The sequence below is a fragment of the Maniola hyperantus genome, chromosome 11 (genome assembly GCF_902806685.2).
Source record: "Maniola hyperantus chromosome 11, iAphHyp1.2, whole genome shotgun sequence".
Lineage (NCBI taxonomy): Eukaryota > Metazoa > Arthropoda > Insecta > Lepidoptera > Nymphalidae > Maniola > Maniola hyperantus.
The window spans coordinates 12,467,186-12,490,112 of NC_048546.1; the positions used below are offsets into that span (position 1 = coordinate 12,467,186).

The following is a 22,927-nucleotide window of genomic DNA, read 5'->3' on the forward strand; positions in this document are numbered from 1 at the left end:
TTGAAATCCAGACGTCACTGAGATTGCATTGGCGCATAATTTACATTTACGCACATTGGTGCGTAAATGTAAATTAAATGAGTCGGTGCCATTTTTTTCAATAACCCTGTCCATACGACGTAATATATAAGTCAATGGCCAAGCCCTTCATTTTTTGAGAGGAGGCTCGTGCTAAGTAGTGAGCGGGTGACGGGTTGTTAATGATGATGATGGTGATGATAATCTTTTCGTGTCATTTAACTTCCCAAAAGGCATAAAATGTTGGTAAAAATTGTATACCCGCCTAACTACTTATTGCAAAAGTAAAAAGTTGGCAACAATCATTTAATAAATGTAATTTCAGGATAATCTGCTTATGATTTATGTGACTTTAAAAGCGCATTGCGTCAACTGAACGTCGTAAATATGAAACGTTTTTTATATCATCAATTACAGTGTTTAGGTATTAGGGTCTCTACAGACTACAGACGCCTACCCACGTTTAAAGTGGAAGTCATTTTCGTTTCAAAATTTCTTTTGAAAGAATTTAAGTACATAATTACTAGCGTAACATTTTTTTTAAAACCGACCAAGTGCGATGTCCGTCCGACGTCCGTACTATAGATGTATTTTTTCGACATTTTGCACGATAAATCAAAAACTATTATGCATAAAAATAAATAAACATCTGCTTTAGAATGTACAGGTAAAGGCTTTCATAATGATACCCCACTTGGTATAGTAATGTTACTTTAAAATTTGAAAATGAAAAATAAATGAAAAGACACAACGAAGGAAGTGATCCTATAAGGGTTCCTTATTTCAATTGGAGGTACCGAAGCCTAAAAAAATTTAAAAAAAATTCTTGCCGGCGCTTCTCAGTAGACCTGGTTTTCGAACTGCTAGTAGTCTTGACATATAACCAAATCTAATCTATCATAAATAACTTATGATCCTATTACGTCAACAACACTTATGATTCATAAGTGGCACATGCTGAAGTATAATTATAATTTTTATATTACTTAATACAAGTAGAAGAATTTATAGATAATATTAAGTATGGATATGGATAATTCTTAAGATCTATGTAAATAATAATAATATTACATATTATATACATATTCTGGCAAAATAAATGATGATGATTAAGAAAACTGACAAAAAGTATATTTGGTGATCAAAGTATCACTTTTTAAGAATATTTTTCAATATACCCAAGTCCCGCAAATTGCTATTGCCCTCGAATCATGTCTCATTAACATCGAAATGACGTCATTTTGACGTCAGCCGAAATAAAAATATACCATTCACATACCATTAGACCGAAACTTCGGTCTAGTGCTGACGTCACTAAAATGGCAGCGACGCGCATTAGCAATTTGCGGGACGTATATCGGACGATCCCGTAAACCAATATCCGTTAACGTCATACGTGGGGTCAATGATCCCGAGCCTATTTCGATCCCTTTGAGGTGCGAAATCGTTAAAATCAACAAAGTCAGCCGTAGATCGTCCAAATCAGTGAGGTATGGCCGTTTGTCAGACAGCCAGACGTCTTTATTATTTCAATCTCGATTGGATTTAGGTTTGAGACATTTTAATTAGCATGGCAGGCGGTGATAGCTTCGTGGTTATATTATGTATTATACTAGTGATGTAACGAATATTTGCATTCGCATATTTTTACATATTCGCATTCGCATTCCGCGAATGTTTTGCGAATAAAAAATATATTTTTGATGTAATCGTTGGTTATCTAAATATATAAAAGGAAAAGGTGACTGACTGACTGACTGACTGACTGACTGACTGACTGACTGATCTATCAACGCACAGCTCAAACTACTGGACCGATTGGGCTCAAATTTGGCATGCAGATAGCTATTATGACGAAGGCATCCGCTAAGAAAGGATTTTTGAAAATTCAACCCCTAAGGGGGTGACATAGGGGTTTAAAGTTTGTGTAGTCCACGCGTACGAAGTCGCGAGCATAAGCTAGTTAAAACTAAATCCATTAATTTCTTATGGTTTTTAATGTATCACGTGCATTATCAGTCTTCTCTTTATCATTTAATTTTGGTAATGGGACTGCTGCCAAGGTCACCAAGCCATAGACAAATGGCGCCAAATTTAAACAAAAACTGAATATTGCGTACATAGGCACAGACGGTGGGAAGCGACTTTGGTTTATACTATGTAGTGACTATAGTACGCGAGAGGGCAAGATGGCAATCACTCGCACACCCGCACGTCACTTGCGCTATCCCTCACCGGGTTAGCCGAGGGCTGTGCGGGTATGCGGGGCGTCCACACCCCTATTGCTATTTCAATTTGTCGCGTACCTACTGTAAGTACAATAAAGTAGTTTTACATGTAGTATATTTCTACAGCTATACTCACGTATTTAGTCGACGTTAGCCCGACTAGTTTTGAATCCATCCGGGGTCCTTTATCAAGGGGGTCAGTTCGCGCACGCGTCGCGTTTAAGACCGCGCGCCGCGCGTGCCGCTGCCCGCACAGCCCGTTGTCAATCGCGACAATGGATGGATGCTACCCTCAGCGTGGAGACCGCTTTTTGACGCTAAGACAATGACATCAGTCGTGGGACACGACACTTATGAGCCATTGGTTTCGGACGAGAACCGGTGTATTCAACATGGTATGGACGTTGGACTGTCTCCCCCCACCTCAGCCACCCTCACAACGGGCTGTGCGGGCAGCGGCATGCGCGGCGCGGAGTCTGACCCCCTTGATAAAGGACCCCGGATGGGTTCGAAACTAGTCGGGCTAACGTCGACTGGATACGTGAGTATAGCCGTAGAAATATACCATATATAATAGTTATACATAGTAAAGATGTGTTTATGGGTTAACAGCTCGCCTTATGGCAGAGACGCAGACATCATAAATCTCTCGCGGTTGTCCCTATCTGCGGCTGGGAGGGACATGATAGACGCCTTTGCCCCTATTTATGTGAGGTTATGTGGTGTTTACTACGCACAAAATAATATCGGCTTCTATGTATTATCTAGATACATTATGTACTAGCTGATGATGTCCGTGTGGACACTGAATAATATAATAGTACTAACGTAGTGTGGATTTGTCTTATTCTAAATCACTCTCGTATTTTACTATCATTGTATTTATAACTATTTTACGTATATACTAAACATCTCTTTAAACACTAAGAAATCACTACCCAGATTATAAATGCGAAAGTGTCTTTGTTTATTGGTTTGTTGGCTTGTCCTTCAATCACACCGCAACGGAGCAATCAATCATGGTTTTTTGCATGGTTATAGTTAAAGACCTGGAGAGTGACATAGGCTACTTTTTATCCCGGAAAATCAAAGAGTTTTTAAAAACCTAAATCCACGCGTACGAAGCCGTGGGCATCAGCTAATTGTAATATAAATTTGGAATACATGTTACATAAGACTTCGTAGAAAGACAAAGTAACTGCACTGCGACAGAAATATGATGGAAATATGTACCTAACATTTTTTTACGCTCGGTAGGCCGTACTCACTTTCTCAATTTAATACATAGCGCGAGGTAAACATAAATCAACGACATCTATTTTACGGTAGGGAAACTACATTTGGTCTGACATGCTGAACTATTTTCTACATCTAACATATTGTTTATATTTTGTTTCATTCAAAACAAAATGTAAAGGATTTACCTTTTTACGGTTAACCTAATTACGGTTTACGAGTCTGGATACATCCCTACCTACATAAACTTATCATGCATGAATACATTCCGTGAATGAATGTACATTAATGTTAAGTATGTATATTTGATGCGAGAATTCGCGTAACTGAAATTCACGAAATGGAAGGCGAAATTATTACTGCACTTAGCTCGCGAGGAATATAATTATATCTGAGGGGAACGATTATGAGGGACAAGTTAATGTTGTTATAAAGTTATCACGCTTGAATACATTTTTGGGAAATGAGGGCTTCTTACATTAATATCACGTCTCCTCTCAGAATGAGCAGAGTTTAGGTCATAGTCTACCACGTGATCAAATCAGAAATGAGGAGATCCGTAGGAGAACTAGAGTAACCGACATAGCTCAACGGGTTGAGACGCTGAAGTGGTAATGGGCAGGGCACATAGTTCGTAAAATCGATAGACGTTGGGGTCCCACGGTGCTGGAATGGCGACCTCGCACCGGAACACGCAGTGTTGGAAGACCCCCCACTAGGTGGACGGACGACATCAGACTAGTCGTAGGGAGCCGCTGGATTCAGGCGGCGCAAGACCGTGGCGTGTGCAAGTCCCTACAAGAGACCTATGTCCAGCAGTGAATGTCTATCGGTTGATGATGATGATGATGTTGATGATGATGATGATGATGATGATGATGATGATGATGATGATGATGATGATGATGATGATGATGATGATGATGATGATGATGATGATGATGATGATGATGATGATGATGATGATGATGATGATGATGATGATGATGATGATGATGATGATGATGATGATGATAATGAAAGTAAATATTGCTAGCATAACAAACTTTCGCAAATATTGATTTATGGATAGGTACCTTATAGATATCAAAAATATGTATTTTTTATCATCGCATGACAGGATGTCATGATACGACAGTAATTGCATGGAAATGCATATATTATTACGTGTTCATTATACTACAGGGTCATCAGAAAGTCTGTCTTAATACTACTTCATGGGTGATTGCATGTTTTATTTTTATACAATGAACCAAAAGCTTAATTTGCTGTAATCCGAAATTTAATTGCAAAGTCTTTGCAATTGTGCATTTAAGGTCTACATCTCCTGAGGATGCTCCGGTGTCAGGGCGAAACGTGCGTAGAGTGTGTTTTGGGATTTGTGTGGTGCTGCGTGGTGGTGGTGCGTATTGCTTGCCGAATGGCTGCTTTTCCTGCATGGTTAGCAGTGGGAGGGCGGGTGGTGCATTTCGCATGCTGCATGTTGCATCATAAAGATTCAACCTGTTTCAGCGGATTACAGCAAATTAAGCTTTTGGTTCATTGTATATCATGGACTTCCGCAAAGTAACGCCTGCTTATATGTACAACATTTTATTTTTACTAGAACTAAAGAGAGTAAATGAGCCAAAGTACCTTCGTCTTTACCTAAATTTTTCTCTCGTATGGATCACCCCTCAAGTATCATTTCATTGTTTTTACAACACGAAGGTAAGGTACATTCTCACGCGGGTCACGTGTGCGAGCGAGCAACGTTGTGGGAAAAATGACAGCTGACAAGGGTCAAGATTTCTTTTGTAGCACCTATTTTCCTTTCACGTTTAACAATGTTGAGGTGAAATATTAAAATGTAGCCAAACCCACTACAGTTTTACTGTACCTAATGTAAAAATTCTAATACTTCTCTTTTGAAGTCTTGAATTAATTTCTGAAAGTGTGTCTGGTTTTCTTGGAATTTTTGACCCGGGTCCTCCTTCACCTTTGTACTATTGTACCGTCGAGAAATCGAGCCCCCGACCCCACGAATAAGAGGTAGACGTCTTAACCACTAGGTTTTTACCACTCTTTTTGGCAGACTTACTTAACGTAACTTGAAAACTTAGACTCAGTCTCAGATAAAATCGTAGTGAAATAAATAAACCTAAAAAAAAGTCTACATCTTGTCATCAAAATTAAAATAAAAATATTTTTTATTTAATAGACAAAGAGCTCACAATACAAAACCGTGTCAAAGTAATTTCGCTCTCAAACGAAATTAATACGTTGCTTGATGTTAAGAATAACAAATATTTTAAAAGCTTTCCATTGTACGTACTCGCCCCGGGAAAATTTATCATTCCACGCCGCCAGAGCATTATAGGATTAATTAACAGGCTATTAGAGCTTAATATTGTGTGCGTTTGCGGGTTGGCCTACATTTGAATTGGCCTTTAATTCAGCGAACGTATAATTAGGCGAAAATTGATAGAATATTAAAGGGGCCTTATTGGACCAACTGGCTCACGGTTGCATAACTTGTTATATCATTGATAGTTTTCATTATTTCATGATCGTGATTAACCCATCGCCGGCTCACTGCAGAGCACGGGTTGCCTCAGTGATGTGTATTACACCTTTCATGTAGGTAGATCTCCAGTAATAAACGGACCGTCCGACCGAGCAGTTGTTTCATTGATCCATATCTATCATTTGGCGACGAGGATGGGATTCTCCACACTCCACACTCTCATGTCGAAGTAAGCGTAATAGAAAAAAAGTTGACTATAGAAAATATTTTTAGTGCGGTTTATTTTGTTATTGATACTTAGCGATTAATTATTTGGGTACCTACTGTGTTTTAGTTTAAGATTATTATTGTTTGTCAGCAGGTTCCAAAAATTAAGTGTGGAGGAGTGATGTGTATTACACCTTTCATGTAGGTAGATCTCCAGTAATAAACGGACCGTCCGACCGAGCAGTTGTTTCATTGATCCATATCTATCATTTGGCGACGAGGATGGGATTCTCCACACTCCACACTCTCATGTCGAAGTAAGCGTAATAGAAAAAAAGTTGACTATAGAAAATATTTTTAGTGCGGTTTATTTTGTTATTGATACTTAGCGATTAATTATTTGGGTACCTACTGTGTTTTAGTTTAAGATTATTATTGTTTGTCAGCAGGTTCCAAAAATTAAGTGTGGAGGAGTGATGTGTATTACACCTTTCATGTAGGTAGATCTCCAGTAATAAACGGACCGTCCGACCGAGCAGTTGTTTCATTGATCCATATCTATCACTCACACAGTAAGAAGGGTTTGGCCATAGTCTACCACGCTGGCCATGTGCGGATTGGTAGACTTCACACACCTTTGAGAACATTATGGAGATCTCTCAGGCATGCAGGTTTCCTCACGATGATTTCCTTCACCGTTAAAGTGATATTTAATTATTTAAAACGCACATAACTCCGAAAAGTTAATGGTGCGTGCCCGGGATCGAACCGCCGACCTCCGATTAGAAGGCGGACGTCCTAACCACTAGGCTATCACAGCCTATTCGTTGTTTAGTTTAAGCTTATTCCCAACAGCTGACTGATCACTCGCCTAATCTGAATATGTAATCTTAAAGAAGTTTAGGCATAATTTTTAGGATTCCGTACCCGAAGGACCCTATTCCTAACCGTCCGTCTGTCCGTCGGTCTGTCTGACAACGGCCTGTATCTCATGAACTGGAATAGACACAGAGTTAAAATTTTCAGACTGTGAATTTCTAATGTAGCTATAACAATAAATAATAAAAAAAAACAAAAATGCCGCCATGCAAATTAAGCATAATTATAATTAGAATTAGCCAGCTGAAGTGGCAGTGGGCAGGCCACGTCTGCCGCAAAACCGATGGCCGATGGGGCAGACGTGTTCTGGAGTGGAGACCGCGTATCAGCAAGCGCAGTGTGGGACGACCTAGTCTAACCCGCTGGACTGACGACCTTAAGAAGATAGCGGGAAGTGGGTGGATGAGGAAGGCGGAGGATCGTGTGTGGTGGCGTGCTCTTGGGAAGGCCTATGTCCAGCAGTGGACGCAAATAGGCTGATTGATTGATTGATTGATTAATAATAAGTAGGTACATGTTCCTCGTTCTACACAACGTTCGTTCGTGACGGTGAGATCTATAGAGCGCTCTCTGACTTTGCTTTGACTTAAGACAGAGTTAAAACGAGACAGAGCTATAGATCTCTCACATAAATCTGTCTCGTTTTATCTCAATCTTAAGTCTGAGCAAAGTCAAAGTGCGCACTATAGATCTCAGCCTGAGAGTTCTCCATAATGTTCTCAAAGGCGTGTAAAGTCTACCAACCCACATTGGGCCAGCGTGGGAACTTCTAATTCTGAGAGAAGACCCGTGTTTAGTAGTGAGCCGGCGACGATGGGTTGATCAAGATGGGGAGCTAACTTTAATTTAGAACGACTTGAAATCTCTATTTGGAATAACTCTACATTCGACAAGTACTGAGTGAACATACATATCACAAATTTCGTCACCGGCAGCAAACGTGCCTTAGGCTTAGTGGTTGTAGCGTCAGGCGAGATCCCAGGAGACGCAGGTTCGATTCCTGCCGGTCCGTATTTTTTGATATATGTATTTTAAATTATTTAGCCTTGAAGTGTAGGTAAAACACTATAAAAATTATCCTAATCCTAATTCCAAATTTTTAATATTATAAATATGAAAGTGTAGATGTTTTTATGTTTGTTACTCAATCACGCAAAAACGGCGGAACGGATTTGCATGGAATTTGGAATGGAGGTAGATTATACCCTGGATTAACACATAGGCTACTTTTTATCCCGGAAAATCAGAGTTCCCGCGAGATTTTGAATAATGTAAATCCACGCGGACGAGCATCAGCTTGTAAAATATAAAAAAAAAACTACAAGATAATATTCGTTTCACAATACGCAGACAGCGAAACTTGAAACTGTCTCTTACACTATGTTAATAATAAGGCAGTTGGCTTAACCTAAAATGACTATTCCACGTCGCATTACAAAGTAATTTAAATAAAACAGCTGAGCCATATTTCCAAGGAAACTCCGTACTCCAAGGGAAATACATCGCGCCAAACTTTCCTATTCTATTCATAAATATAAGGTATTAAACTCACTCCACCAAGTTTCTGAATTTCATCTACATAGAGTCTAATGAAGTTTAAATAATTCATTGTACTAAGTCTAAGCAGCTAAGTACTGAACCGGTTAACGTTTGAATACCTACTTAGGTTAGGAATATTTAAATTGCGCTGAGTTATACAGGACCGACGATATAAAGAGGCTGGCGGGAAGTGGCTGGATGAGGAAGGCTGAGGACCGGGTGTAGTGGCGCTCTTTATGGAAGGCCTATGTCCAACAGAGGACGTCCACAGGCTGATGATGATGATGATGATGATGATGAGTTATAAAGGCTGGAGAGAGCTATGCTTGGAGTTTCTCTATCAAATCAGAAATGAGGAGATCCGCAGGAGTACTAGAGTAACCGACATAGCTCAACGGGTTGCGAAGCTGAAGTGGCAATGGGCAGGGCACATAGTTCGTAAAACCGATAGACGTTGGGATCCCAAGGTGCTGGAATGGCGACCTCGCACCGGAAGACACAGCGTTGGAAGACCCTCCACTAGGTGGACGGACGACATCAAACGAGTCGCAGGGTGCCGCTGGATTCAGGCGGCGCAAGTCCGTGTCGTGTGGAAGTCCCTACAAGATACCTATGTCCAGCAGTGGACGTCTATCTGTTGATGATGATGATGATGATGGTGATAAAAGCTGTAACCCCCTGGAAGTCTATGCAACCCGAACCTAATTGTATATGTATTGATAAAGCTCAGCTATTATTTCATCTATTACGAGTATTTTGTAAGGGTTTTGGAAAATAGATTATCGTGTTCATTTATCATGAAGGCGAAGGGATATGACAGTTACACGCGAACAGAAAACGGCCACAAAACCGCTCATCAATAACTGGTCGAATCGAAATTGACTTGTTTGGTACGCGTCACACATGATGGACGGTTGATAATTGTTATGTTAGCTTTGTTAGTTTTTGTTTGATAACTATCAAAATTTGTAGGTCAAGTCTATACATAAACCTTCTTCAAAGTCATTCGACCAGTGCGTGTTGCCAGTGATGACATGTTATAGATCCGAGACCCATAAGTCCATAAGTCATACACCCATATTCTAAGTCGTGACCTCATGATTTTCTTGACTCGACTCAAGCTCACTGAGGCGATTTTATATCCTTAATTGTAACTTTTCACCTCAACTCAAAGAGTTTCCTCACTCGAGGTGAGTGCGAATCGAGGAACCAACTGTCAAACGTAAGGTTCGTCCCTAAGAGCGATCACGTACTCATCCAATCCGAATCCGTGAAAATAAGGATATAAAAAATATCTATGTCATATGTCATAAGCTACCATACAAATAGGTCTATGACAACTTCGGGCTTCATAAGAAAACTCAGATTCACTCGCGGGCGATGATAAGAGCTATGCTTGAAGTTTATGCTCTATCAGGAGTCAGGACCAACTTTTTTCGAACTATGTGCCATGCCCATTGCCACTTCAGCTTCGTAACCCGTTTAACTATGTCGGTTAAACTGGTTCTCCAACGGATCTCCTCATTTCTGAAATGGTCCCGATATAGCATAAACTTCAAGAAGTCCCTACAAGAGACCTATATCTAAGTAGCAGTGGATGTCTAACGGTCGCTAATGATGATGATTATTATGAGTTGACAATTTTCGAACCACATAAGTAAGCAAAAATCCCAACTTTTATGTACCTAAATTTCTATTCTTCTAATTTCTATAAAAATCTCACCAAAAGAAAGACAACTAATACAAAAACTAATAATAAGCAAGCCTAGTAACAAATTGATTAGACCAATCTAGATTCGTTAATAAAACTATAACCAGCCGTCGCGGCCATTAGCTAGCGTCCATCATTTGTTCGTGAAAGCATATTCATGTTCGAAACAAGTCCAATTTGATTTTCCCTGTTACCAATGTGGTTTTGTGCCTATTTTCTATCCGCGTGTTCCTGTCATATCCTTTCGCATTGATGATAAATGAAGGAGATATTGTTTTGTGTTCGCAATAGTCCAAATAGTTACAGAACTTAGATTATTATTATTATTATTAGAGATTTTTTCTAAATAAATAGAACTAGCTGACCCGCCCCGGGTTCGCTCGGGTGGAATTTAGAAAATCGAGGTGGGGGTTGAATTTCCAAAAATCCTGGAACCCATATTTCTTCATTTGTGACCGAAAAGCCAAATATAAATTTTCATGCAAATAACTTGAAAAATTTATTTCTAATAGACTTTCATAAAATAAATAAATAAATAAATAAAAGTTTATACAAAGTTAGTTCATAAAAACTTTCATTCCCTATTTAACCCACTTAGGGGTGGAATTTCAAAAAATCCTTTGTGGATAACTCCTACTCTTTACAAAGAACACACCCTCAAAATTTCATGTCTCTAGGACTAGCGGCTTAGGCTGTGCGTTGGTGTATAAGTCAGTCAGTCAGTCAGGACTTTGAATTTTATATAATATAACTAGCTTATTCCCGCGACTTCGTCCGCGTGGACTATACAAATTTCAAGCTTCTGATTTACCCCTTTAGGGGTTGTATTTTCAAAAATCCGTTCTTAGCGAATACCTACGTCATAATAGCTATCTGCATGCTAAATTTCAGCCCGATCCGTCCAGTAGTTTGAGCTGTGCGTTGATAGATCAGTCAGTCAGTCACCTTTTCCTTTTATATATTTAGATAAAGATGAAGAGACTGACTGACTCACTAACAGATCTATCAATGCACAGCTCTACTAGAAGTACTGGACGGATTGACGGACGAAATTCCCAAGGGACAGAAACCACGCGTGGTCACTAATCACTACCCATCACTGCCCTTATTATAAATGGGAAAGTGAGTTTGTTTGTTGGTTTGTCCTTCAATCACCTCGCAACGGAGCAACGGATTGACGTGACTTTTTGCATGGGCATAGTTTAAGACCTGGAGAGTGACATACCTAGGCTATGCAGGTAGACGCCTGTCTGTTGATGATGATAAAATTACACCCAAATTTAGTTTCCCGAACGAGTAATTGAATATCGAAATGTAACTGCGATGAGTTTTCACGAGCCTGAGGCACACCTAATCGTCAACTTCAATAACAATGGGACATTTCTAAATACGAGAATATTACGCCCCTGTTTCCACACACGTGCTGTAATGAACCCTAAGCGTTAAAAATAGAGTTCATTATTGATTTGGTGCACCATTCAACAGTTGTTTGTAGATTTGTAATTTATTCATAGGAAAACTCACAGTTGAATGAATTGCTTACAACGTCGAATGTACTATTAGGGTGTGTTGATTTTTTTTTTCATTTGGTTGGTAGGGTTTATTTGCATACTAGCTGACGCCTACGTTCGCGTGGATTTAGGTTTCTGAAAATCCCGTAGGAACTCATTGATTTTGTCGGAATGAAAAGTATCCTATGTCACTCTCCAGGTATTTAACTGTAAGTCGTTGCATGGTACCTTCAACATTAATTCACTATGAACTCTTCCTGAATCTTGATAACTTAGGTGGGCAGTAACCCTGCAGCATCAGGATTGAGGAGGTGGATCCAGAAATTTTTATGGGACCACCACAGAAACATCATCTGTTGATTAAAAAAATTTTTTGCAAATCGGTCCAGAAACCTCGAAAAAATCAATGTACATACATAAAAAAAAACAAAAAAATCGAGCCGAATTGAGAACCACCTCCTTTTTGGAAGGCGGTTAATAAAAAGTAGACTACAAACTCCATCTTTACCCGCTACTTTATCTGCATAGCAAAGTTCGGCACGCTTTATCCACCGCCATTTTTCCACTGCCCCAGTTGTGCTTGAAGTTTAAACTTGCAAAGTTCGCGAAGTGCAATAATCTCTCAATTTTTCTCGCCTAACAAAAGAATTGAAAAATTGAACTTTGCCATACTTTGGAAAGTAGGCTGCAGCACGCTAGGGATTCTAAGGCTAAATGCATAGTATACAATTTTATACCTACGTCACTATTATAAATGCGAAAGTGTGTTTGTTTATTGGTTTGTTCGTTTGTCCTTCAATCACGTCATAATAGAGCAACGGATCGCCGTGATTTTTTCCTTGGGTATAGTTCAAGACCTGGAGAGTGCCTATGTCCTTCCCCGGGATGAAAGCTAACCCTATACCAGATTTCAACAAAATTAGTTAAAATATTGGGCCGTGAAAAGGTAGCAGACAGACAGACACTCATAATATTAGTATGGATAGTTATTTTGTTTATTGTAATTTATTGAAAGCTATTCGTGAATTTTGGACAATCCGGCCTTTGTCCAAAATTCACGACTCCACTTTACTGCCAAAAGACCTCGTAGCGAAATACTGCGGTCACAAAATAACTAACACCAGCCGGCTCCCGGTAGGTTGCGCTGGTTGCGGTTACTAGGGTTTGACGTTGATTTTTTATCTCGTATTTTACATTTCAAAAGCAGACTTTTTGTATAAGAGCTAGTGGTTAAAGAGGCTGTGAAAACCGGACCGACATCTGCATCTTAAATGTATAAAAGGAAAAGGTGACTGACTGACTGGTCTATCAACGTACAGCTCAAACGACTGGACGGATCGGGCTGAAATTTGGCATGCAGATAGCTATTATGACGTCGGCATCCGCTAAGAAAGGATTTTTTAAAATTTTGAAATTTTTGCAACCGCGCGAACGAAGTCGCGAGCATAAGCTAGTCATAGTATAAAGGCTGAAATTTTTTCTCCGTAATTACAATACAGAAGACATCGATCAACTTAATTTTATTGATACAATCTCAATTGTTGTATTTTATGATATTCTTACTGCAACAATGCATTGTAGCCTAATGATGTCCGCGACTTCATTCACGTTTATTTAGCTTTTTCAGATCCCGTGGGAAATATTTGATTTTCCAAAACAAAACGTAGGGCTACGATCGTCTTCGGGATGTAAGATATATTCTTAGATTTCGTTAAAATCGATTAAACGCATAACTGAAAAGCTAGCTTTGTTGCTGTTGTAGGATAATTATTTATATTTTATGATAACAAATTTTTTATTTTTTTTTAATTATTACTGACATCGACATGCGTTTTTATACTTAAATCAAATCATACTGTTGACATTACTTACCTAGATAGATGAATTTATATATAAATAAGTTAAGTAAGTAGAGGTTATTGAGGATATTGATTGATGTTACCTATTAATTGTAAATTTTCATTTTTTTCTATGATAATGTAATAGAACAATTTGCACACTAAGTTATTGGACTATTGGTTGAATGTGTTAGAACAAAATAGATTTAAGACCAAATTGTACCACATTCTAGCAAATAAACACTATTTCTATTTCTATTTCTAGCAGACAGACAACAAGTAATTAGGTACAATAGTATTACCTATAGTCCTTGACAGGTCGAGATGGCCATCGGGCTATGAGGCGAAGGGACGCCCCGCACACCCGCACGTCACCCGCACTCGCCCGCACTGGGTTAGCGTGAGGGGCTTCTCTCCCCGATTGCCATCTCGACCTGTCGCTTACTATACAATAGTACCCACGACCAGTATAAAATACCTTGAAAATATCGATTACCAGCTCTTGTATCGCAAGTGGTTATAACTCTATCAATAAACATGCTTCCAGCTTTCAAAGGTGCAGACAAATGTACACCCGACAACATAAATAGGCTACTTGACAATTTTTTTAAGTTGGTCTTAAATGGTTAATATTTGTCCTATTATATCAAAAAAATTAACACTATATTTTTTTGCGCCCTAAAAACCGTAAAACTTTAATTTAAAAAAATATTTTTCTTAGACAGGTGAAAACACTGTCGGCCATGTTTGGCCGATAGATTATCTGTGCTCTGACGTCATGCATTTGTAAACAACAATATAACCCAGGGTTATATTTGTAGGCGCGCTATGCACGTACATCAGAAATAGGAAGGAGAATGACCGATAATTATTATTATTAATCCTCAGCCGACATCAGAACGTATCAGAACGTAGTAATTAACCACTAGGTACTTTAATCAATGATCTTTACAATTAGTTCTCAGCACTTTAAACAACCTATTGGATGAGTCGGGATTTACTTTCTTAAAATGAACCAGGCCGCATATGTGAACTAACGATATTCTTGTGTTATCAAATTACATGGACTATCCTCAATTATTATCATGGAAACTCTCACGTACAGCACAGGGAAACTATCAACGCAAGGTAACGAGGTAAACCTAACCTAACCCTACCTAGGTCGCCTCCAACCACCCCTCACAGCGACCCCTCACCTCACTCTAACCTAATCTCAACATCATCATCATCATCATCATAGCATCATCGCATCATGTGATTAGGGCACAATTGCTATTGCAACCTCTGAATCAAATCACTAGCCATTTCTTTATCTAATCATCTAAAGACAATCTACCACTGGTTCGGAATGCTACAGCCTACCGCGAGAAGAGCCAGCAAGAAACTCGCGTGGCGACTAGCTCAATCATCAATCTCAACTTCATGAACACTCTTAAAATAATCATTACATTGACACTCACTATCTAAACCAGATCATATTATTGACTCCTCTTTACTAACTCGCAATATCACAATAGCTCTACCTTATCCACTCTATGCGCGTCTACATACCGAATGCCATAGCATCGTGCGCTACGGCGCCTCGAACACTATTCATCCAGGTATGCAATCGCCACACTATACCTACGCGAATCCCACTCAAGGGATCGCCAGCTCGTGCCCGGTTTCCTCGAAACCACCAGAATGCAAGCTATTCGATCTAATGGGAAACTCATTGTCTGATTACCCTACCTCTTGTGTAGGGTAGTGTCTACCCTACACAAGAGTCATCAATGATTCTTAACCAAACGGGTTATACGTTTCTAAAGCGGGTACTATCAAAGTTAACTGCAAATTACTATCACACTAAACTATCACTTTAAACTAATTATTATCTCAACTGCCGGTATATCTCCAATTACACTCTAAATTACTAGCGTTTGCAGAAATAACCTTAACGGATGTCATTATAATAATCTATCCACTGAGCCAACCGTTAACTCACGAATTACTCTAATATTCACCAATATAATTAATATTCCATATTCGTCTAACAACTACGCGAACATTATTAATAGTGCTTTGCAGACGAAGTCACCGGATAGCATTAAAGGTTAGAATTACTTTAAGGTTACGATTTAACACAAACATTCTACATTGTCACAATCACAGAATTAAATATCACGATCATTATTATTCACGCTAAAAGCTACCTATCTCGAATTACCTAAGCTAATCTGAATTCTAATAAAAAGGCTAGAGTGAATTCTGAATCAGTCAACCTACGCGTGTCTGTCAAAATCCAACTCTGCCGGCTAATTCAAGATGGCTTCTTTTCACAGAGTAAAGCTTCCTTCATGCAACGTTTCTTTTCACGGAATCTATGACAGTAAAACCTATTATAACATTGACACGCCTACACGGCCATTCTGACATGCGACCGTCCCCGGGAGCTAGTAAGTATCAAGCACAAACAATTTCCAATCGTCAGAACATCCGCTCGTCCATCCTGACGATCAGCACAAGCACAAAAACTACATATTATAAACATGCATAACACAACCAAAGCATGTCACAACCAAATTACTTCGCAACCATAGCATGTCGCAACCATAACATGTCACCAACGCATGTCACAACAAAAGCGTGCAACCTGGACAAGACGAGCACATCTCTTCAAGCAACCCATAAGAATCTGGCACGGACGACACTGTCCATTCATCTAACACATCTGGAGCAAGCGCGTGCATCCCTTCAACCGACCTCTTCAGGTGCGGCCCGAACGATACACCTCAACCAGGGTCGAACATCATCTGGACTGAGCGAGTGCATCCCTCCAGCCAGGCTAGACTCCACAACATCTGGAAGAAGTGTGTCCCCTCAACCAACTCTTGCGAGTCTGGCCCGGACGACACTCTCTTACCAGGATAGACTCCACAACATCTGGAAGAAGTGTGTCCCCTCAACCAACTCTTGCGAGTCTGGCCCGGACGACACTCTCTTACCAGGATAGACTCCACATCTGGAAGAAGTGTGTCCCCTCAACCAACTCTTGCGAGTCTGGCCCGGACGACACTCTCTTACCAGGATAGACTCACAACATCTGGAAGGACACTTCCTTACCAGGATAGACTCACAACATCTGGAAGGACACTTCCTTACCAGGATAGACTCATAACATCTGGAAGGACACTTCCTTACCAGGATAGACACAGGGACTTACTAAAACATAACATCCGCAAGCAGTGTGTTCCTTCAACCAAGTCCCACAACACACAAGCACACACATGGACCGATAGTCCCTGATGTTTCACAATTTAAAGGTCATCCATTTAGTCATGATCTCAATGTCACATCTGTCCATTACGTCTACTAACAACATACTGAAGCGGTTCGGACACATCCCGTCAGCGTCTCATCCATCAGTGTGGAATTTCGTAAGTTCACACGCTGCCACAAACGAAGTGATCTACAAGATCAATTCAGATTATTTCATTGATAATATGAAGTGAAACTGAAACATTTTCTGGGTAATAAATTAACTAATTGCCACCAATACTTTCCAAAGTCCCATGGCTTAGGAGTGCAGCACTCTTGCAGCGTCAGGATTAAATAGTTGGATCCAAACATTTTTATGGTAACGTCTCGCGAACTTCCTCTACTAATTAAAAAAACTATGCAAATCGGTCAGAAACCTCGGAGAAATCGGTTTACAATAACGCGCCGAATTGAGTACCTTCTCCTTTTGGAAAGCCGGTTAAAATTGCAAAACAAAAATGGCGGTGCAAGCTATCAGCTGTGAACTCGCTGTGAAGTCAAGTCGAACCCAAAATACTGTCGACAGTTATAGGTCCAGGTAGAGAAATCGTCCGTCACTGTCACACACAGCATTCAGTTCGTTCGCTGACTCTCTCTTTTCACTTTTTAATAAAAGGGGCAGCCACACGTGCACGCTTTCATCCCGAAAGCTGGCATTATTAAATCCAGGTAGCTCCATATTTATTAATAACGTTGTTAATACTACGTTGGTCCTGGAAGTAACTAGTCCAAGTGTAGCTTAGGATAATGCTTGAAGTAAGCATTTTTTTATTAATAGGGGTGTTAGAGTTTAGACTATTCACTTGCCACCCAGTTCACCATCAAAGTCATAATCATTGTCATAGTCAAACTGTAGTTTGATCCGGAACATCGACCCGCATAGGCCAGTCCCTCAATCAACTACACCACAGTCAACATTGTCATAGTCAAACCGTAGTGTGATTCAGAACATTGACTCGCATAGGCCAGTCCTGCGATCAACTACACCACACTTGCCAGTATTCCATACCAGATAGATACCAACATGCACTGCATCACGGGGTTTACACAAAGCATCATTTCACACACCATTTACTACTCTTCACGTTCAGAGGCAGTGAGAGTCCAATCCGAAATATTAAGGATCTTTTAACTCTCAGATAAAACCCCGAAATCTTTTTCTGCAACTTTTACAACAAAGCCTAATTGTGGGTATTAAAATTGGAAAACTTTTCTTCTTCTTTAAACAAATTAATATCATCTTTTCTCGTAACTTTATCCTTTTATAAACCAGGCTAATGTGGGCATTATTTGCAAAACTGTGGGCATAACTTTCAAAAATGTGGGCATGTGCTCATCCCACTTCTGATGTAGGCGCGCTATGCACGTACATCAGAAATAGGAAGGAGAATGACCGATAATTATTATTATTAATCCTCAGCCGACATCAGAACGTATCAGAACGTAGTAATTAACCACTAGGTACTTTAATCAATGATCTTTACAATTAGTTCTCAGCACTTTAAACAACCTATTGGATGAGTCGGGATTTACTTTCTTAAAATGAACCAGGCCGCATATGTGAACTAACGATATTCTTGTGTTATCAAATTACATGGACTATCCTCAATTATTATCATGGAAACTCTCACGTACAGCACAGGGAAACTATCAACGCAAGGTAACGAGGTAAACCTAACCTAACCCTACCTAGGTCGCCTCCAACCACCCCTCACAGCGACCCCTCACCTCACTCTAACCTAATCTCAACATCATCATCATCATCATCATAGCATCATCGCATCATGTGATTAGGGCACAATTGCTATTGCAACCTCTGAATCAAATCACTAGCCATTTCTTTATCTAATCATCTAAAGACAATCTACCACTGGTTCGGAATGCTACAGCCTACCGCGAGAAGAGCCAGCAAGAAACTCGCGTGGCGACTAGCTCAATCATCAATCTCAACTTCATGAACACTCTTAAAATAATCATTACATTGACACTCACTATCTAAACCAGATCATATTATTGACTCCTCTTTACTAACTCGCAATATCACAATAGCTCTACCTTATCCACTCTATGCGCGTCTACATACCGAATGCCATAGCATCGTGCGCTACGGCGCCTCGAACACTATTCATCCAGGTATGCAATCGCCACACTATACCTACGCGAATCCCACTCAAGGGATCGCCAGCTCGTGCCCGGTTTCCTCGAAACCACCAGAATGCAAGCTATTCGATCTAATGGGAAACTCATTGTCTGATTACCCTACCTCTTGTGTAGGGTAGTGTCTACCCTACACAAGAGTCATCAATGATTCTTAACCAAACGGGTTATACGTTTCTAAAGCGGGTACTATCAAAGTTAACTGCAAATTACTATCACACTAAACTATCACTTTAAACTAATTATTATCTCAACTGCCGGTATATCTCCAATTACACTCTAAATTACTAGCGTTTGCAGAAATAACCTTAACGGATGTCATTATAATAATCTATCCACTGAGCCAACCGTTAACTCACGAATTACTCTAATATTCACCAATATAATTAATATTCCATATTCGTCTAACAACTACGCGAACATTATTAATAGTGCTTTGCAGACGAAGTCACCGGATAGCATTAAAGGTTAGAATTACTTTAAGGTTACGATTTAACACAAACATTCTACATTATCACAATCACAGAATTAAATATCACGATCATTATTATTCACGCTAAAAGCTACCTATCTCGAATTACCTAAGCTAATCTGAATTCTAATAAAAAGGCTAGAGTGAATTCTGAATCAGTCAACCTACGCGTGTCTGTCAAAATCCAACTCTGCCGGCTAATTCAAGATGGCTTCTTTTCACAGAGTAAAGCTTCCTTCATGCAACGTTTCTTTTCACGGAATCTATGACAGTAAAACCTATTATAACATTGACACGCCTACATATTGTTGTTTGTGGTATTTGTAAACAACAATATAACCCAGGGTTATATTGTTGTTTACAAATGCATGACGTCAGAGCACAGATAATCTATCGGCCAAACATGGCCGACAGTGTTTTCACCTGTCTAAGAAAAATATTTTTTTAAATTAAAGTTTTACGGTTTTTAGGGCGCAAAAAAATATAGTGTTAATTTTTTTGATATAATAGGACAAATATTAACCATTTAAGACCAACTTAAAAAAATTGTCAAGTAGCCTATTCACACCTGGCTTGTCTCAACCTTATGTGCACATACACATAGAGCTTAAAATAGCATGAAAATATCTTTGTTACCTTTCGTACGCAGCATAATGATGAAAGAGTCCGTAGCAAAGTTTGAGGAGGTGCTAGATAAAAGTTAAAAGTTTAAATGGTACTTTTGAGTATTTTATTATGTTTTAAAATTAGATAATAATCAAAAATAATAAATATGCTTTATTGTTTTCATGATTGCTAGTAGTAGATATGTGCAATGTTTTATCTAATATACTTATTTAAACTAAAAACTAACAATAAACAATAGGTCGCAAACTCAGCATAGCCGAACACTGCTTTTAATTAATAAAAACGAATGTATACTTTTAGGAAAACAAAAACAAAATTGTCACATTATAAAATTGAAACTTCACAACACTGGTGGATACATGAAGTGGATACATATACAGGAAGTGGCGTTATAGGGGCTGATGGTTAGGGTGACCAGAAATAGATGTCAGTTCCGCATGAAATAAGTAAAAAAACATATTTTTGGCAATTTTCTACAGCTCTAACTAGTTTTAACTCTATTTTTTTGATTGACGACAGCACTATCACCTGACTGAATAATAAAAAATCTTATATTTTACCTATCAAAACTTTTTGTAAGAAGCTATTGTAACTAATTTATATTTGACTAGCAACCCGACCCGCTTCGCACGGGTAGCTTATAAATTTTTTCGTAGGAATTTCTAATTAAAAAAAAAATATATATTTAGCCTATGTTACTCAGGAAAAATGTAGCTTTCTACTGGTGAAAAAAAATTAAAAATCGATTCAGTTGTTCCAGAAATTATTTTTTACAAACAAATTTACAAAATATTTAGTTTTATATGTATTTAAAATTATTTAGTAATTTCCTTGAAGTGTAGGTAAAGACACCAAAAAAAATATAAAAATACTAATTTACAAACTTTACCTTTTAAAATACTAATATAGATTAGTATATAGATTGGGAATAGTAGTAGGTATACATGAGTAATATAGATTAGTATAGATATCGACTTCGACTTGACTTGATCAGTCAATTCAGAAAAAATCACCATACAAACATTCAGCTTTTTGAAGCACCTACTCATAATTGCCTAGGGGCTCTTGGTCCAATATTGAAGCTACCGACACACGGTGACCTACTTCAAGTCTATTTTAGAACGCGAGTAGGTATCGGGATTTCTGCGATGCTTCTTCGCCTCTGCCAATAACGACACGGGGAGACACACAGGGGAATTTTAGTTGTTGAATACGAAGCTTGCTTTATGAAAAAATACCTGAGTATTTTCTTATAAAACACCATAACTATAAAATCACTACCCATATTATAAATGCGAAAGTGTGTTTGTTTGTTGGTTTGTCCATCAATCACATCGCAACGGAGTAACGGATCGACCTGATTTTTTGCATGGGTATAGTTAAAGACCTGGAGAGTGACATAGGCTACTTTTTATCCCGGAAAATCCCACGGAGTTCCCACGGGATTTTAGGAACCTAAATCCACGCGGATGAAGTCGCAGGCATCACCTAGTACTACATAAAGCTGATGCTCTATTTAAATAAATCAAAATCTATTTACTTATTGCAGAATTATTTTTTACACTTTAATAATTCAATATGCTCTATTTTACTTCATTAAAAAGAAAAAGAAGGAATTCATCAATTTATCGCTCAATAAGTTAAGATTTTATATAAAAAAAAAACTTAAAAATATCTTAAGCAATACGCGAATTATCTATTTGCAAACAAAGCTATATAATTTTTTTTGTTGTTTTTTTATATTTAATCCAATCCCAGCACTTATAAATCTTACTAAATCAGCATACTAATGTTTATGTTTAGGTGTTTAAGTTTTTCGATACAAAATAAATTAGTGTTTTAAAAAGATAAAGTGCTTTATAAGCTCTTTGACAGTACCTAGTTTTTTTGCATAATGTGTTACCGGCCAAACCCGATTTCAGGACAAACTAGTTTTGCCTAGGCTAAACTAGTTCTTCCTATACGCGATAGGATGAACCAGTTTAGGCTAGGCAAAACTAGTTTGTCCTAAGCCCGATAGGATAAACCAGTTTACAAACAAAAATTACATGAAAAGTCAACAAAAAATAAACTATATAGGAAAAACAGGCATAGAGAACTTAGGCTGCAAGAGCGAGCGAAGCGAGCTTGGGACTCGGGGCACCCCGACTCGGATGGGTTAGGTTAGAAGGGGTTCGTCATCCCCTTCGTGGTTATTTCTTTTTAAACCACCCAGAAAACGTCTTCCACGTCGACCTGGCCTCTGTCTTTTGCAAAGTAAAACATTTGTTAATAGAATGTTTGTCGAATGTTTTTTTGTAATTTACATCAGGATCAACTAGTATGGCCTAGCCTAAACTGGTCTATCCTATCGGGCTTAGGACAAATTATTTTGAACTAGCCTAAACTGGTTCATCCTTTTGTACGGACTATTATAAATAACACACTATACATAATCATCGATGTATATAATAAGTATATTATAATTTTTAAAGTGTTTCACACTTCAAGGTAATTTCTAAATAATTTTGAATACATATCAAAAATTGCGGACCGGCAGGATTCGAACCCGCATCTCCTGGAATCGCGCCCGATGCTCTGACCGCTAAGCTACGGTTCGCTTGCCGCCAGTGACGAAACTTGTGATAATATATGTATGTTCACTCAATACTGAAGCGACTGTTAAAGCCATCTAGTAGCTGCAAAGCGTCGCTACTAGATG

At 38.8% G+C, this 22,927-nt stretch overlaps 1 protein-coding gene across 2 annotated transcripts in view; it reads right to left on the reverse strand.

Annotated features, from left to right (window-relative positions):
• Positions 1–22,927, reverse strand: part of mspo (M-spondin) — a 58,197-nt gene that overhangs the window by 29,545 nt on the left and 5,725 nt on the right. The gene's annotated exons all lie outside the window — the stretch shown is intronic.